General features: G+C 43.9%; 1 long non-coding RNA gene across 1 annotated transcript in view; it reads right to left on the bottom strand.

Moving 5' to 3' along the window:
- Positions 1-1,594: 1,594 nt before the first annotated feature.
- The window catches only part of LOC106738250 (uncharacterized), a 31,455-nt gene continuing 13,787 nt past the window's right edge, over positions 1,595-19,262 (bottom strand). Inside the window, exon 3 of the long non-coding RNA XR_002092838.2 lies at positions 1,595-2,364. This is a non-coding gene — a long non-coding RNA (uncharacterized LOC106738250). The remainder of the gene's footprint in view (positions 2,365-19,262) is intronic.

Below are 19,262 nucleotides of genomic sequence, written 5' to 3'. Positions count from 1 at the left end.
ATAGGTATTGCAGGGAACTAGAGTACCCTGCTCCTTTAAAGAGCTGAGACTGCTAGGGGAAGAGCCCTAGCAGCGAGTTGGAAGCCCCAGCTGCTGGTTACCAGGGCAGCCAGAACAAGCCAGTGGCCTACACCTGCCAGCAGTCAGCTGACTGGAAGGGGCAGGGCCTAGCTTATATATAAACCCCAGGGCTGAGGCCAGGAAGGCAGTTCCCTTACAGCAGCCAAGGGGGAAGGAGCTCTCCCGGAGCAAGCAAAGTGGAGAGGCCTGACTGCAGCTACAGCTTCTGATACTGTTGAGGGACAGAGTACCCCTGGTGTGGCTTGAATTATGTTCTAGCCGGGCGGCTTGAATTTATGTTATAGGCCAGGGGCTCGTGTTTTGTTTGCTGTTGTATAAGACTGGTGGTTTGGGTGAGGCTATTAGGGAAAGGAGGAGGCCTCATTGGGGGCCCACAGCAGCACGGGACCCCGGTGCCAGAGAGGGCGTGGCATTTAGGGTGCACAGACCCCGGCGCCAGAGAGGACACAGAGTGAGACAGGGCTGTGGAGAGCCCAGGGAGGACAAGGGGGGCCAAATTACAACAAGGCCCAGACCGGACAATGTCGGTACCTTCTGCGAAGCTTGGGGCATGGTAAAGGGATGGTTGGAGCCATGCATAGCCCATAAGGCTAGGGTGCCCTGAAACACCCATCGTGACATCTATTTTGAAGCGGGATGCACCAGGGGTCCGGGAACCCAAGGGGTCCAGAGAATCAGTCAAAACCATGTCTGAGAGGACTTAAAGGCAGCTTCCCTATTAACCATTCCATCAAAGATGTGGTGGGTGAGAACAGAGGGTGCCCATTGGGCCAACTTGGCACAGTAAAGGGGCCTTGGGGAGATCACGGCCATCCTTCAGGACCCCATCCCATGACGACAGGGGCAACCTCCCGCATCTTTCTCGTATCTATGGCAAACTCCTGTATCTTTACATCAAGGTGTGGCAGAAAATCAGGGCATACTGCCCTAGACAGGTAGGTGGGCTGACACTGTGACTGGCCCCTGGGATGGACCACTGTCACATGTGGTTTTAACATCTTCCAAGGGCCAGAGAAGCAAAAGTTGGATTCCTACATTTTCTTCAGTCAGAAAATTGGGGTGGGGGGGGGGGAGGGGGAGTGAGTTTACAAACGCACACACACATGCACACATGCATGCATGCTGCAAATTCTCATATAAAGATACCTGGATACCATTCTCTGTCTCGATAAATTGATCTTTCCCAATTCAGTATTTGAGAGACAAGATAAGATTTAAACCTTTCAGAACAAATAAATGTAAGCAGGGAAGCAGCATGGTTAAAAACATGCAAACAAATAATATAAAGAGGAACCAACAGAAGCAGAGAGTCAATGTTTAAAGGGATGAGTTTAAATACCTATATTTTAATTTTGGTATTTTTAAGGGTTTTTCAGTACTTTTAAAAGAGCAAATAGCTATTAATAGCTTCTGTTTTTTTATTATTATTTTTACAAATTATTCCAATTTAACTAATTTTAAGAAGAGGTTTTTAATAAGCAACAATTAACAGTGCTAACAAAGGTTAACACGATTAACTTGAAAAGTACATTTAATCTGAAAATATTGTCCATATTACACATAATCATTAACAGTGCAAAACAAAAACTGAAGGCATAATATTTTCTGTTTTTTTTCTGTCTTTACAGTACATATTCAGCAGCAAATTTCACCATTTTTAATTGTTAGTTGCTTTGTTTTCATTTAAAAATAATATATGATATTTTACCATCTTTTTGACAAAGGCTAGTTATCAGATTAACAATGAATGAAAAAAGTGAAGCAACATTCATTCTATCTCTGTAGCTCTATAGAAAACCAATTGCACTTTTGAGTAGTTGTGCCTATGTTGAACATCATGAGACAATATATCATGGAAAGTCTCACATATATAAGAGCTTAGGATCAGCCCCCTGTTGTCACACAGTTTCCCACCACTGATTGAACAATCTTTTCAATGGTGACCCATCATTCACTAGAGAAACAACCATTTGACAACCATATCAAAAACTGCTGAGAGGACCAGCATGACTCAAATAACATGATGACTCCATTTAAAATCAGCTGGAGATCATCAAAGACTTGAAAAGCATATTTACAGGGTTAAAAAAAGAAACATTTGGAATCCAAGCTGGATACTACCCAGGATCTCACCAGTGTCCAGATGCATGTGGAGTTGGATGTGTGAAATTGTCCTTTATTTCAAAAAGGAAAATAAATCTGTTACAATCTCTGTTTATCCTCTTATTGTCTCATAGTTGGAGGCTGTTAGTACTTTGATCCAATATTTGAAGATTCACGCTCCTAGAGAGAGATATCACAAGTCTGGATCAAAGAAGAGACAACCAGTTCAAAAAAAAAGAAAAGAAAAAAACCCTTTAGCAGAAATACCAGTAATTAGAAATTGCATTAATTTCCTGATTAACATATCTGTAAGGCTCAGTCCTCTTAATGAATTTAGCAGCGGCATTATATAGCTTATACTTCCTTCCAATGCATGAACTGTCTATATACTGGTGACAGTTTTAGACCTTTCTTATTAATTCTTAATAAGTTCAGATGAACTTACTTTGTGTTAATAAGACAATCTGTCTTACTGAAGAACCTGGTTATGTGCCTCTGTAAAGGACATGCAAGAATTGCATACCAACTGCTAGTAAAAAAAATGTGCTCTTTCCGTTACACACAGAAATAAGAGTATTACCATGATACAGCAAGGGGAAAGTCTTAAATTATTCATAGGATTTAGCTAGATAACTCCCACTTACTTCAATGGGATCTATAATGCTAAACCCTAATGCATTTTGGTGATTCTCAGCCACGGTCTAAGTGCTGTGAGACCTTTTAAGAGTGTTGTGGGGTAGTGCACAATATTAGCGCTCTTAGGTGTGAAAACACTTGCATATGATTCACAAAATAAATCCAGAGATTTAAAATAGGAATCCATGGGGTCTAAAATATTCTGGCCCATTCTGGTCTGAATTCCTTGCAACAGAAGTATCTCTCTATTATTTCTTGATAGTCAAAAAAATAATGAAAACTAAGAACTAGCAGTTTCTAACAGGTGACTTAAGTCTAACAATGGGTGCCTTGAGTACAAAAGGGAAGAAGGAAAACCATGGTAAGCAGAAAGGAGAACTGTCCACCAATCACTTGCCCACTGTTCTAATGGTTAAAGGCCCCAGTGATGGGGCTAGGTATAAGTCCTTCTAATGAAGAGGAAATTTGAATCTCTGCCTTAGGCTTCCAAAGAAAGTTTTCTTACATCAGGCTACATGATGAGAAGAAATAAAGGACATTCTCCATCCTGTTGAAGGTGGGCCTTCAACAGGAAACAGAAAGTACTGGTAGAATCGGCTGGTAAAGGAGTACATTCAAGAAGGACCCTATTTCTGTAGCTAAGTGAAGCAGACTTTCCTAGGAGGGAGGCATAGAACCCATGCTGCTTATGCATTTTAACCAGTATAAGCTATCAGGCAAATGTGGGTTGTTTCTTCTTTTTGAGGGTGTTTTTGTGCGCTGGAACCCAACGTGATAGAATCACATAAGAGAATGGGAGTTATGCATATATCAGTACAACAGGGCACACTCCTGAGGTAAGACATGTACCCTTACTTCATGGCAGCAAAGACTGAGGCATCTTGAAGTAGACTAAGGTCTTGGCCATCGTGTCTACTCTGGGTAATGGCTACATGCTGTAATCCATCTCTTCGAATTGTAGCACAATGCTGCATCCAGGTGAGCAACAGTGTGTGGTTTGTAGTGCCAGAAACCACATGTGGTGAACATTATAACATATCCTGCACTGCAGATTTGCAGTGCAGGGACAAAATTTGCTACTGGGATTTTCCAGTAGCAAAAAACAAAAACAGGCTTAGAACAAATAATGTGTGCTGGAAAAAACAGAGGCTTGGTCTTCCAAGGAGATGCTGGCCAGAGCATCTCTACTTTTTCATTTGTGCACTGGCTGTTGCAACACACTGGGAGCCAGGAGGATCCAGGAAAGGGCAGTTTGCCCGAAATAGGACAATTTGTCCCTCAACAAAGTGCATGTGCAGGGGCATGCACTGTGGCACAAAGTAGTGGTACAAATGTGCGCTACTGTTTTTCCCACTGCAAGTGCATGCCCCTGCTGGTCTGGACATGGCCCAAGAGTACATTTTAAAGTAGTATTTAGGCTGAGGAAAATATGCTGGGGCACTGGAATTTAAATAGCTAGCATTTAAAGACAAATGCACACACGAGTGTTCCAGTTATTAATATTTTTACCTTGTGGGTTTCAGCTGAATTTCTAACATTTATAAAAGGTGATGCATTTTCCTTCTGTTTCCAGGATATTATCCCAACTTTTGAACTTTCCTGTTAGAGTTGGAGGTGCAGTCCATTTACAAGGGGCATACCTCATAAACAGACTAGAAGTAAAGATGATAGAGCCACCGTAACATAAAAGGAGCTATCTCTACTTTGACATACTTAATTAGCTATTTTGTGTAACTCTGAAGATAAAATGTTGTGACCTATTTGTAACTCCTGTCAGTAAGCAAGGACAAGCAAGCTGCATGAGGATATGGTTTCACAACTCAGACTTTGACAAATTTTGAAGGGAACAGTCTGAGACAGCATGGTACAGGTGGTACATAAACAAGTGAAATGACTGGACACTGGCGTGGTACGGCAAGCAGCCACAAAGGTTGCCAGGGAACCATACCTAAATGTGTAGAACTTAGATTGAATTGTGAAATGTTATTGGCTCATTCAAAGGTGATTAGTTTACTCTTAAAACTACAGCAGCCCACCCTCAATAGAATATAAAAGCCTAAGCTTCTGAAGCAAGTTGGAATCATTGACCATTTACTTCACAGCACTTGTTTAATGTCTAATTGAAGTATTCCCCAAGATGTCTTAGACACCTGGACAGCAGACCCAGAATCCTAGCACTGAAGTCTTCCTAGCCTACTTTCAGCTGCACTTGTGTGGTATGTGACCTTGTTTACTGGGCAAGTTTGTCGTTTGTTCATAAAATCAAACCGATTGGTGGAATGGTTCTTTGGTCTTAAACACCACTCTACCCGCCAATCCCAAAGTTATTTCCGCTATCCCTAATGCCCTCATCCAGACATGCATGGATGTGCAATTTGTGGCACCACAAACCACACATGGCAAACATTAAAATGTACCCCACACTGCAAATTTGCTAAATCCTGATAGCTAAAATTTGCTATCAGGATTTTCCATGCGTATAATCTGGGAATGGTTTATTTTTGAGCAAGATACTCAAGAGTAAGCTCGCCTGGGCATGTGTCTACATGTGCAGGGACTTGGTAACAGATTTGCTACTTCTAGCAGCAGACTACTCCCAGTTCCTGTTGCCCTGCAACAGTCCCCAGGAGCTGCCTGCTGCAGGCTCTACCACCAAAGCCCAGGTGGGAACAATGTCCCCCTTCCCCATCTGCAGAGATCTCCCAGCCCCTGATTTGTGGTCCCAGGGCCTGGACTTGGAGATCCTTATCTCCCAATGCCAGATCCATAGTTGTGGGGCCAGCCCTGGGAGATCTTTCTCTCACAAAACTAGGTCCGAGGTCTCAGGGCAAGTGCTAGGAGATCCTTATTGCCCAACCCAAGCCCTGCAGTTGTAAGATCATTGTCTTCTGGCTCCAACTCCATGGTCATGGAGCTGGCTCTGGGAGAGAAAAATCTCCCAGTTCTAGCCCAGCAATTGCAGAGCTGGCACTGGAAAAGAAGGATCTCCCAGCCCTGCCCCTGTAATTCCCAGCAGGGGAAATGATGCTGAAAGGAAACCAGCACGGGTTCATCACAGGTATATCCTGCCTGACGAACCTTATAACCTTTTACAACCAGGTAACACAGTGCCTTGACACTGGAGCTGAGGCTGATGTCATCTTTTTGGACTTTAAGAAGGCCTTTGATACAGTTTCACATCCTATTCTCATATGGAAGCTAGCAGGCTGTGGAGTGGATGCTTACAGAGTCAGGTGGGTGGCCAACTGACTTAGGGACCGCACCCAGAGAGTAGTGGTGGATGGGTGATTTTCAGCCTGGAAGGAGGTGGGCAGTGGTGTCCCACAGGGTTCGGTCCTTTGACCAGTGTTATTTAATATCTTCATCAGTGATTTGGATGAGGGTGTGGAGAGCACCTTGTCCAAATTTGCAGATGACACCAAGTTATGGGGCAAAGTTAACACACCGGAGGGCAGGGAGCAGATAAAGGCTGATCTGGACAGGTTGGATCAATGGGCAGAACAAAATGGGATGCAATTCAACAAAGAGAAATGCAAGGTACTCCACTTAGGGAGGAGGAATCCTCAGCACACCTATAGGTTGGGGGATAACCTCCTCAACAGTGCAGTGGCTGAAAGGGATCTTGGAGTCATAGTTGACTCCAAGATGAACATGAGCTGGCAGCGTAAGGAAGTCTTCAACAAAGCCAATAGCACCTTATCATGCATTAACAGATGCATGACCAACAGATTGAGGGAGGTGATGCTCCCCCTCTATGCGGCATTGGTCAGGCCACAGTTGGACTACTATGACCAGTTTTGGGCATCACACTTCAAGAGTGACACGGAGAATCTGGAGAGGGTCCAGAGGAGGGCCACTCATATGATTAGTGGCCTCTGTGCAAGACCTACAAGGGAAGGTTGAGTGATCTGAATCTCTTCAGCCACCACAAAAGATGTCTGAGGGGAGACCTTGTAGCAGCCTATAAGTTTATCAAGTGAAGACAACAGGAATAGGAGATGCGCTATTTACCAGGGCACCTAGGAGAAACTAGGAATAATGGGTACAAACTAGTGGAGAGTAGATTCAGGTTAGGCATTAGGAAGAAATTTTTCACAGTAAGGGTGGCCAGAATCTGGAACAGGCTGCCAAGAGAGGTGGTGCTATCACCTAACTTGGAAGTCTTCAAGAGGAGGCTAGATTGGCACCTGGCTGGGGTCATCTGACCTCAGACCTCTTTCCTGCCTGGGGCAGGGGGCTGGACACGATGATCCTTTGGGATCCTTTCTGACTCTACAATCTATGAATCTATGAAAAATTGCTCTTTAGTTCAAGTGAGTGAAACATAGAACCCTGCCTAACTGTTTAGGTACTTAAAAGTGCATAGGCACCTTAGTTTTCTGGTGTAAACTGACTCAGGCAGCTTATATCATCCATGATTGAAATTGCTACCAGGTTGGCTAGCCTGACCTAAAATATGTAGGATTCATAAACCAGCCATTTCTACATGTAAATCCCTGGAGGGGCCAGATGCAATAGTCACTCCTACTTACTCTATTCAGTAGGTGTAAACCTACTGAATTCAGTGTTTATGTTTACATCTACCTTTTCTATGTAGACCTTATAGTTGGAGCATTCATCCAGGAAGGAGGAATCCTGAGGTCATGGCCTTTCTGAACCTGATGAGTCTCAAAACTATGTTTACCATCTTAAAAACCATTATTTAGAATAATTTTGGTGCAGGCCCCCCTCCACTCCTACAAAAACTGGACTACTGAGCATCCAAGAGTACAAGAGGCAGGGAGCCAGGAGGAAGGTAAGCAAAAGAACTCTCTTGTCCAGAGTGTTCAATAAGAGTAGTGCATTAGGAAGGGAGAGTTCTGGGTATTAGTTTATGCTCCAGGTTTATTTTAGCTGTTATCCAAGCATATGGCTTTTTAGCATTTTTTTTAAAGTAACATAACATGCATAAAGAGCCCCAGGATTGGATAGGCTACCTGCTGTTGCCTATCTAGATTATAGAACCTGATTTCCCTGAATCTGCAGAATCCAATCTAGTATGGAGAACATTTTAATGGTGACACCATTTGCTGAATTAGTTTTTTTCAGCATGCAAGGCTGGTTAAACATCCTTTGAACATGTTTCTAGAAGTGTTCCCTTGGAACTACTGTTTGTGAAACAAAGTTTCTAGCAAGGGTCTGCCAAGAAATCCCATTTGTTCCTCTTCTAGCATCTTTGAAACTGGAATGGGTTTCCAACGGAGGTGGTGCTCTCCTCTACCTTGGAGGTCCTCCTTCTATATAAGATGGGGTGCATCAGGATCTGGGAGAATTGTTGTTCACCAGAGCTCCCCAAGGAATAACAATGTCCAATGGCCACAAACTCCTAGAAGACCAATATATCATCTGATCCCAGTGCTCTTTCCTGCTCAGGGCTAAGGATTGGACTCGATGAACTACTGAGGTCCCTTCTGACCCTAACATCTATGAATCTATAAGGAAAAACTTCTTCACAGTCCGAGTGTCCAGGGTCTGGAATAGACTCCCCTCCAGAGGTGGTGCAAGCACCTACTCTGGGCTCATTTAAAGGATTTTGGATATTTATCTTAATTTATCGCAGACTTCCTGCCTACGGCAAGGGGGCTGGACTCAATGATCTCACTAAGTCCCTTCCAGCCCCTAATGTCTCTGAAATCTATAAAGAGGAGACTAATCAAGCACCTAGCTGGGGTCGTCTGACCCCATCGCTCTTTCCTGCCCAGGGCAGGGAGTTGGACTTGATGATCTACTGAAGTACATTCTGACCCTAAAAATCTATGAAATCTATGAAACTAAAGTAATGGATATATCGTTACTAGAGTAGTGAACGCTCATGGTTCTAAAACACCATGCAAATCAGGTGCAAATCAATATCCCACAATTCAGGACACTCCTTGAGCTTATAAATCCTTCTTACATTTTAGGGCAATTGGTACAGATAAGGAAGGACAGCACAATTGTCCATGCCAGCAAACAAGGTGAAGCAAGATCATTACCCTTATCTCTCTCAGATTGATACATCAGGAACATAATCCTCCCTTCCAAGATGCATTTGCACAACCTGCAGAAAGTGTTGGCAGATAACCTGAACAAACACTACTCTTTAAATAAGAAATGGGAAATCTTGGGACACATTTTCAGAACAAGATAATCCCTAAGTGGAATCTTGATTCCAGTGGAGTTCTTACTACAGATTTCATCAGAAGCCATCTTAACTTTGTAGACAATGGGTCTACATTATGCTCACTCTCCAGTCCATCTAATTTCTAGAAAGCAAACAAGATTCTTACACACTTATATTTATCACTCTGCTGTGGCCAAAACAATTTTGTTTTCTGTCATGTTTATTTTTCAGCCTCCCAGCCTGGGACTTGTCTTGAATCTGAAGTAGTCTTAGATTTGGGTAAATATGAGAGTGACATGCTTTAACTACCGAGAGATATTAAGTTGCCTAATGTGGAAAGAGCACAGGCCAGAATCACTTCCACCTCAGACAGTTGTATTGTGTTTTATCTGTGCCATATAAAACACAATATTAGAACAACTCAAATAGAACTAGACTGTGCTCTCCAGTGCAGGAGCTATATCCAACTGGTTAGTGAGGTGTCAAGGAAAATGAAGGTGCTCAATAGATAACAAGTATATTCATAACCAGTTTATGCTTAAACAACATTAAGGTTCCCAGGCCACCTGGAAAAAGGCCCCAGAAAGGCCTCAAATCATTAGTTTAGGCTAAAGCTCCTGCCTACCCTTTAGCTTTAACTTATCCTCTCCTGGGCACAATGGAGAGGAGAGGCTATATTTCACCAGCATAGTAAGGAATGCAACTTGGCTGTGGATTCCCTAAATGCTCTAGTGAAGAAAAGAAAACATAGATATTGGATTTTTGATACATTATAATCTGCCTGGCAACTGACTCCCCAGCCCAGCCCCTGGCTTGTTTACTTTTCATTCCATCCAGGAAGAGCACGCAACAACTGCTGAAACTTCCTTAGCCTGACAAAGGGTTTTTGAACTTGAAAGCTTGCTTAATAACTACTCTCCAACCATTTGGGTTGGTCTAATAAAAGATATCAAATTCACCCAAGGAACCTTGTCTGCCTAGTGAAGAAAAGGCAGACAAGGTTCTTTGGTATCTGGTATCAAGGTTCAGATATCATTTATTAGACCAACTCAAATAGTTAATGTGCAATAACACACGTGTAGACATTACCCAGCAGTAACTTTAGTGCCATGTCTGCCTAGGCACTAGGGGGCCACCCTGACCCCAGCACTAGGGCTTCTAGCTGGCCACCTCTCCTGCCATAGCCTGGATTGCAGTGTGGCAGCTACTAGCTGCAGGTTATAGAAGCCAGCAACCATTTTGTGCCCTGGGGCACACACCCCAGGTCCTTGGACCACTGCAGGTCCTGTCTGCCCTCTGAAGAGGACTCAGGCTGCCTCTGCCAGTCCTTTCCCCTAGCTAGAGTTCCTGCTTGGCCACAGGTGAGTGTTGCAAAGGGCTGAAGCCTGATGTTCCCGCTTCCCTGCCTGGCTGGCAGACATGTGGCCAGAGGCTGGAGCTTCCCCTGGTGGTCATAGGAGCACATATCAGGGCTGCAGGGATTTGGCACTAACTTTAGTACCAAGTGCACTAGATTTAGTGCCAAGTCCCTGCACATGTAGACACCTGCCAAAAATCATTTAATGTGTGTTAACTTAATGCATAATAAATTTAGTTGTGCTTAAGTGCATGTGTAGATGCACCCCTTGTGTCTTAGTTTTTATTGGCCTTGTGGATATGCCAACATGTTCTCTATGGCAACATGGGAGCTTTAACTACCGAGAGAAGTCTTGACAGCAATAACTTTAGTAAGAATAGTAAAGATCTATACTCTTATGACAGTCCCTCAATATGATCTTCTACCTAGCTATAGTGTCTTCAAAGACACAACTGTGCTGAGTCAGCAATTTACTTGCAGATGAGTCAACCTTTTGGCATGAATTTTATCCTTGCAAAGGCTAGCCCTTGATTATTGTGCTGACAGAAAGCTGACTCTGCCTCAGACAATCTTAAAACCAGCAGAGTAGCAAGTTGTCTGCACAATGTCTTGTAGAGAGTTTTTCACACTGTTTGATCTCAGTATCTTGTCCCTGATCCCTGCTGTTATTTCTATGTCCTACACTATGTTTAGCAGCTGACCATGGCCAAGAAACTCTGATAGCTCTCTGATTCTGATTTCTTACAGAGTTCCACCTCAAACTACAGAATCAAATTCCTTTATTTTAATTTATTTTAATTTTTTCAAATTCCTTTATTCCTTTATAAAATATATTAATTAGAGATGGGATGGTGATGCAGATATCTGTTTTCTCAGGTGAGTAATCTTTACTAGTAACCTGTTCTGTTGTATTCAAGCTCTTCTTCTCTATGACTTAATGTATATTTACATCTAATAGATCTGTATTAGTAGAAGTGAGGGAAAAGTTGCTCCACAAAGAGAGTTCAGCATGAGAATCTCATGTGAAAAGAGGAATCATTCTGCAAAACAGGTGTATTTTAAGGACCCCATCCTGCAAAACAGGTATATTTTAAGGACCCTTTCCTGCCCTCTCCTCTTTTTTTCTTATTGAGTAACTTCAGTGGCTTTCAATTACTTTACTCACTCTTATGATTCTGTTTTAGTTACTGTAACTTGCTCCATACCTTGTCTAGAGAGAATCCTAGATATCTAACTTGGCACCATGAATTCCACTAGGTGGCAAGGCATCTGGAAGTGTGTTGTCTCAGTGTCTACAGTCTTTTCTGAGTATAGCTCATAAATCTAAGCCTGTTGCATGATCAGATTCAATGGGAGTTGAGAGAACTCATCACTTAACTAGTTCTGAGATTAGTTATTCAGTTAAGGGGGAGGCGTGATTTTAAGGGCACAAGATACAAGATTTCCAATTGTTGTTCTTGTGTTTGTCATTATTATTACTAGTAGTCAATTGCCTATCAAGAATGATGGGGGGAGAGGAGCGGACGGGGATGGAGCCCTGTGCCCCCCCCATCTGGGCTCTCTCCCCCCTTCTCTCCTGCTGCTTGGGGTCTGGGCCCAGTCCCTTTGGGCCGGGGCCTGATGTGGGGGAGGACTGGGCCCAAGGGTGGGGAGAAGCCAGGCTACCATGGCAGGGAGGGAGCAGCGGGCCTGGGCAAACCCGGTGGAGGTGGCAGGAAGGGAGGAACAGGCTCAGGACCGATGTGGGGGAGAAGTGGGCCTAGGCCTGAGTGGGAGAGGAGGCCCACTCCTCCCCTCCACTAGCCACTGCCATGTTGGGTTGCATTGGGCTGGGCCCACTGCTCCCCCCCACCGCAACAACAGGCCAGCTTCTCCCCCTGTGTCAGGCATGCTTCCCCCGCATGTCAGGCCCAGGCCCAGGCCCACTCCTCCCCTCCCCCACCACCACTTAGTGTTCCTGCTCCTCCACCCACCACTGCTGGCTTGGCCCTGCTGGCGGCGATGATGATGGAAGGGGGGAGGGGAGGAGCGGGCCAAGGCCAGTGCTGGTGACCTCACCCCCCTGCATTGTCCTGACCCCCCTCCCCCCTGCACCACCACTGCTGTAACCTCCAAGGAGCAAGGGGGGGTGGCAGCTCCAGTAGCCTTGGCCCCCCTGCTCCATCATCGCCACCTGCAGAAAACACAGCAGAAGGGATGAGGCCAGAGCTGCTGGTATCGCTCCCTGCATTCCATCCACTCCATTGCTGCTGCCTCCAGAAAGCAGGGTGAGGGGTGGCATGGCCCTTCACCCTTCCCCCGCTCCATTCCCTGTGTCCCTGCCATCATGGCGGCACTCTGCCACCTGTCCAAACACTTCTTTGCACATTGATCGAATGTTTGCAGCCAGTCAGAGTACAAACAAAGCATTATGGACAGACAGACAGACATACAGATTAAGGCTTTTCTAATATTAGAATAATTATTTTTACTACTATTAAATAAAATAACAGAATTATCAAATAGCTTGCCTCTACTTGTATTGTGTATTAATTTATAAATCTTTCTCTCTTTTCTTCTTTATTTTACTCAGCCTAAAATTCAGATGCTCAGTCTATAGTGATCTTAGTATACTAATAAGTATAATTTAAATCTTTTTAGCTATTAAGGCATTCCTGCTATGTTATGTTATGTTTATGGTTTAGGATCTGACTTTGACAACCTTCTTCATATTCAGCAGCACTCCTAAGGCACCAATAAATCAGAATAATAGTGTCACATCATAATAATTACTTTTAGTAATTAACGAAAGGGTTTATTTTTTTTTTTCTTCACTGAAAGACTGGATAAGCTCTTGCAAACACTGGTATTCCAAGGTTTTTGGTAACCTGGAATACTTGTAAGTAGTAATTAACTGCAGCAGGTCATGTAAGGGAAGCAGGTGTATAAACCAAACAAATCTGGCATCTGAAGAAACATTCATTAGGGAGAAGTACTCCCTCTTCAGAAATTCTGACTCATTAAAGGATAATCAGGAATGCATCAATAAAGTGACATAACTGATTACTAATGCATCTATCTCAATCATCTTTGTGCAGCAGTGACAGCAAGAAACAGCAAACTGCTACTGCATTGTAGTATTGGGTTGATATTTGTGAGCTACTGTTGACAAATTCATGTTGATTTAAACTGCAAGTTCTTACACAGTTGTTTTATGCAGATGCAATTGAACTCGATGCTCAGATGATTACTTCTGACACAAAAAATGTCTATAAAGGTCATTAACAGCATAATATTTGAATTCTATTGAAGAATATCACTATAATTTGCATGATTAATATTAAAGGGTGGCTGCTGTATAATAAAAGTTTCTAAAAACAGGATCATCTATGTGTTGCTTAGCAATGCTTGTGTATAATTACATGCAAAAATGTGTTGGGACAAAGTTAAAGGTTGTGAGCCTAATGAGACAAAAAAGACAGTCACAATTGTTTTCCCACAGTAACCTTAGCCATGCCATTTGCATGTATACCTAACGATGCAAAAATCTGTTTTGCAAAGTAAGCTTACAGTTTAAGCTTAGCTAGTGATCTAAGAGAAGAGAAGAAGGAGCTCCAAGAAAGTTGCCTTCAGTGTCTATTTGAATGAGATTCAGGGTGAAATTTTGTCCACAGTGTTAGTGAGGCATGTTTTTGCCCTTGATTTTGCTTGCGGGGCGGGGGGAATAACTGACCCAGATTATTTATTTTCAGTTTTACCATTAATAACCAAGCATAGACTTATTTTTTCAATATAACGGTAGTTAAGTCTATGGTAAGAGGAGAAATCTTTATACTGGTATATTGGTAAGGAATTTTTGTTAATGTATCAGATATTAAAGTAAAGAAATGTGATCAATCCAAAATCCCTTGTTAGGTGTAACTAGTTTTAAAAGAGCTTTTAGTAATTGCCATGCCAGCCAAGATGATCAGGATAGTACTGGTTTTTCCTAATGTTGTCTTTATCTTGGCTTTTGTATCGATAATGTGATAGTTCAGGCTCTCCCCTTTCTACTCAAAGTTCATGCTATTCATTATTCTAACTAGGATATAATTCAGCCAACAGCTTGCCCCACCCATTTGCTCCTTTACAGGTTTCTATTTTGAGGGTGTCTGAACCCCTCCTATAGCAAGTTACTCTTGGTCTCCAGTGATACTATTACCCAGTGGATTTATCTGTCCCTATAAAAGGCATAGAAATAAGAGGATTTTTTTTTTTTTTTTTTTTTTTTTTGTCCTCTAAAGTTCTAGGCCCCTACAAGGACAGTTAGACTTCTCACTTGGTTGCAAGCATCATACAAGTCAACTCTCCTCTCTGTATGCCTCAATAGAATCATAAGAAATTTGGTCTGGAAGGAACCTCATGTGGTCAAGCCCCTGGGGAACCTCCTCCCACTTCAGTACTTGCCTTTTGTTTAACAACACTGCCAGAAATAACATCCCTTGGGCTATAATCCCATTCTGGAGATTGACCTATCCTGATAATGAGAATATAAATTTGGGTGTTTGGTTTGGTTTCATGGGATTGCTAATAAGAACACACCAGTTTCAAATTGCTGTTTTGTGCATACAGAAATAAAACTGTTTAGCTCTAAATGGCTTGTTTCTTCATTTATTTACATTGCAGAATGACAATGTGCAATATCAACAAGTAATATCTTTACATCTCCTTTTTCATTTTTCATTACCATTTTAATGCCCAGGGATCCTAGTTTTCTCTGATACAAAAAATCCCAATTTTCAGATTTAAAAAAGTAACTCTTTTTAACCCAAAAATTGGGATTTTTTTTTTTTTTTTTTTTTTTTAGCAGTGAAAACCAGGATCCCTGATAATGAAATGAGAGGAAGTGACAATCTTGTGGATATGACACTGGTGGGTATCAGAAGTTGTCATGGACTTTCTGTGTCCCCTTAGGCAAGTAATTTAGGCCTTTATAACCTTATGTGCCTTTGATGGTGAGAGTTGACCTTTAATTTCAAAACTCTAAACTTGTTGGAAGTTATACCACCTTCCAGCAATTTTTAAGTCTTGCCTATTTGGTTTGTAAGCATTTTTTGGCAGGACTGTTACTTTAAAGTATATTTGAAACAATGTAGTCTGATCTTCCTGGGAGTTGTATGTATTATTGTTACAGTAAACTTGAAAACATTATCTTCTATTACATAGACCAGGGGCGAGCAAAATACAGCCTGTGGGCCAAATCTAGCCCACCAACTGGCTGGATCCAGCCCATAGCTGCCCCTGCAATGCTCCACATGAGCTCAGCCCCACCCACACCTACCCATGCAGCCCATGCCACAGCCAGCACACAGCTTCTGGTGTGGCTGTTCCCAGTGTAGCTGCAGCTGGCCAAATGTTCCTTTGCTCCCCTCACATCCAGCTGGAGCAGCCAGGCTGAAACTTCCTCCCCCTCCAACTGACCTGGAGCGGTACAGAAGGGAGCAGGACTGGGAAGATGAGTGGCTGCTGGAGGCAAGGGGAGCACGACAGCACCCAGCTGGCTACAGCCACACCAGGAACAGCCCCACTGGAAGCTGCATGCTGGCTAGGGTTGGTGGGACTGTTCTGCTTCCCTCACCTCCAACTGTTGCTCCTGCTGCACTGTGCTGGGCAGGTGGGAGGTGGCAAGCCTCAGCAAAAGACTCCTGTCCAGTGCATGGAGATCCAGTTCCAGCTCCTGGCTGCCTTCACCTGCTCCACCTGCCTACAGGGGCTGCTCTTGGAGCCAGGTGGGAAGAGTGGGTGGAAGGTGGCCAGGAGCTGGATCCAGAGCTCCATGCACTGGGCAGGAGCCTCCTGCTAAAGCTTCCTGCCCACCCACCCAACGCAGTACAGTGCAGCAGGGGCAGGGGCAGGGCCAGGGGCAGGGACAGGAGTAGCAGAAGCAGCTGCAGCTTGAGGCAGAGGAAGCAGAATAGCCTTGCCAGCCCTGGCCAATGCATGACCCAGCCCAGTGCATGGAGTTCCTGGCCACCTTCCGCCTGCTCTGCTCACCTGGATTGATGAGCAGCCCCTCTAGGTGGGCAGAAGTCAGTTGGAGCTGGAGCTGGATCTCCATGCACTGGAGAAAAGCTTCCCACTGGAGCTTCCCTCTGCCCACCCACCCAGAGTGGCACAGCACAGTGTGGTGCAGGAGCAGGAGCTATAGCTGGAGGCAAGCAGAGCAGAACAGCCATTCTGGCCCTAACCAGCATAGAGCTTCTGCTGGGGCTGTTACAGTGCAGCTGCAGCTGGCTAGGTGCTCCTGTGCTCCTCTTGCCTCCAGCGGCCACTCCTCCTTCCACTCCTCCCTACTTCTTTGCCACTCCAGGTGGGTGGGAGGCAGAGCTTCATCCTTGTTGCTCTCACCTGGGATGAGGGGAGCAGAGAAACATCTGGCCAGCTGCAGCTGTGCTGGGAATAGCCTGGCCAGAAGCTGTGCACTGGCAGTGGCCAGGGTTGTTGGGAGTGCAGGCATGGGTTGGCCAGGTGAGAATGTCTGGGGCTCAGCCCCATGTGAAGCATTGCAGGGGCAACTGTGGGAGGCAAGGAAAATAAATCCAGGAGGAGATGAGCTAGGCTGGGCTGGCCCTGCCATATGCTGTGCCATACGGGTCCCAGCCTTGCAGCTGGGAACTGTGTGCTGCAGCTGAGATGGGATGGTGGAGCAGGCTTCCTACCTCCCACCATACCCCCAACAGATAGCCACGCCCTCCCACAGCCCCCCCCACACACTCTGACCCCCATCCATGACCCCACACCCTACCACAGCCCCCACATACACTCCCACACTCCCACCATATCTGCACACATACCAACACCTGGCCACACACCCTAATTCCCACCATATCCCCAAACATACCCACATCCTCCCACAGCCCCCACACACTCCCATCCTCCCACCCCACCATACGCACACCCACATCCTTCCACACACCCCCACGCCAGCCACATACCCCGAAACCCTCACCCCACTCCCCAACCACACAACCCCTTAACTGCCATAAACACCCTTACCCCCCCACACACAATATCCAGGAGTAAGTTTGTAATTTGAGCTATTATGCAATCACCTCTAGATACACTACGCAAACACATAAATCAGGACAAAAATATTTCTTTTTAATAAAATTAAAATTAAAATAAGTTATACTTTTTTTTGTTTGTTTGTTTGTTTTTTGTTTTTGAGTATATGCTTTTGGAGGGTTTTCAGTTTCAGGATTGCAAGCCTACCCTCCCCCCTCACCCCGCAGGAGTACTTCTGGGGCAAGGGGAAGGGCTTCTGGTGGCAAAGGTCAGGGGTTGGGGCAGGACTTCTGGTCCCAAGATGGTGACTAAGAGGTAGGGCAACTGTCAAAGGGCAGGGCTACCCATGTGACCCTTGACAGTTCACCAATATTTGTTAAATGGCCCTCCAGCCAAAATAATTGCCTGGCCCTCACATAGACAAATCTCAGGAATGAATATGCAATGCTAGAAATGTCCCCAGCCACTCATATTTTGACTGTTAGTGTTATTTTATATCCAACCTAAGCTCTAAGCATTAAAAATTTGCCTGTACTTGAAAGTTGGATGCCCCATTTCACCACACTCTTCAAGAATTTACTTTTTTCTCTCTCAGTTGATATTTCTGAATTAGCTGACTCCCTGAATCACAGGAGAGCAAATGTATCTGGGTGGCAGATTACTCTCTCTCTTCAAATTCTTAATCCTCTCTGGTAAATTCTTTACCAGAATTCTTCTTTACTAAGAACTGATTGACATAGAAACTCAGGACAAATTTCTGGAATTAACATTCAATGCCAGAAATATCACCGATCACTCATACTTTCACTGTCTGTGTTATCTGATATCCAATCTAAAGTAATATAAATCTTTAAAGTGGCTTTTTTTTCCCCTGCCCAATCTGTTTCTGGGCTAGTGCTTCAAAATGTTAAGAAGGATTTAGAAAGGCAGCCAGCTGCCTTATCAAAGGTAGAGCCTGCAATAAGGAAACTACTGAAAAACTATGGCAGGGAAATCTGAACAGCAGAAAATGCCCAGCAAAGTGAATAGGTTCTACAAAATGTAGAACACCAATTTTTCTCTATTGTAACTTAATCTCTACTGCAAAGGTTCTTATACCATCTTCATCACCATAACATCCAAGTGCTTTAATAGTACATTAGGGAATATGCTAAACATCTATTATGTGAGGTTGCTTGCTCTCTTTCTCATACCATCCCCAGGGAAAGAATTCTGTTTGCAGAACAGTTTGTTTTTAATTTGGAAGACATTTTTCTAAAATGTACATGACACTTTGTCATCTTGTGGAAAAGAAAAAAATGGACATATTTTTGATTGTCCTTAGTTCCTGCAGGAGTTCATTCTTATTTTCAAACCAGTCTTCAGGAGAGACCCGTATTCTGTATGGGCAAGGAGTGATGTAAGATATAGCTAAGACCTAAAATATAAGAGACAGTATTCTTAATGATGATCTGAGGAAACAGTCTAAGTGGCACTTAAATTCTGCTTACTATTTTGATGTCATTGGTGTACAAATTGATATATCATAAAATGATATTCTGTATCCTTTGCAGACAAGGTTTCTAAAATGTTCCTCTCAGAGTATGGATAGTAACTAGTTGCTGTAACTTCTTAATGTTCTCTTGATATAGAAACAGCTTGAGACAAAATGTGGCTATGGACTTCTTCTCAACTGAGAGGTAGCTTACCAATAAAATCACTTTGTAGGGGTGTGTGATCATCTTTTGGGGATAATGAGGATGCCATGGCAAATGGGAGTATAGGGCATTTACCCCAGCTCTAACAGAGGGGAAGCCATATTTAGGAAAGTGATGTACAAACCAACCTACCTTCTGGAAGAGAAACAGGCCCTTCCCCCAAGACTTCCAAGAGAAGGATGGACTGAAGTATTTTAGTAAACTGTATTTCCCTGTGTTTTAT

This window comes from Alligator mississippiensis, chromosome 3, assembly GCF_030867095.1.
Source record: "Alligator mississippiensis isolate rAllMis1 chromosome 3, rAllMis1, whole genome shotgun sequence".
NCBI lineage: Eukaryota > Metazoa > Chordata > Crocodylia > Alligatoridae > Alligator > Alligator mississippiensis.
The sequence above is the reverse complement of the archived record's forward strand: the minus strand, read 5'-3'. Positions and strand labels throughout refer to the sequence as shown.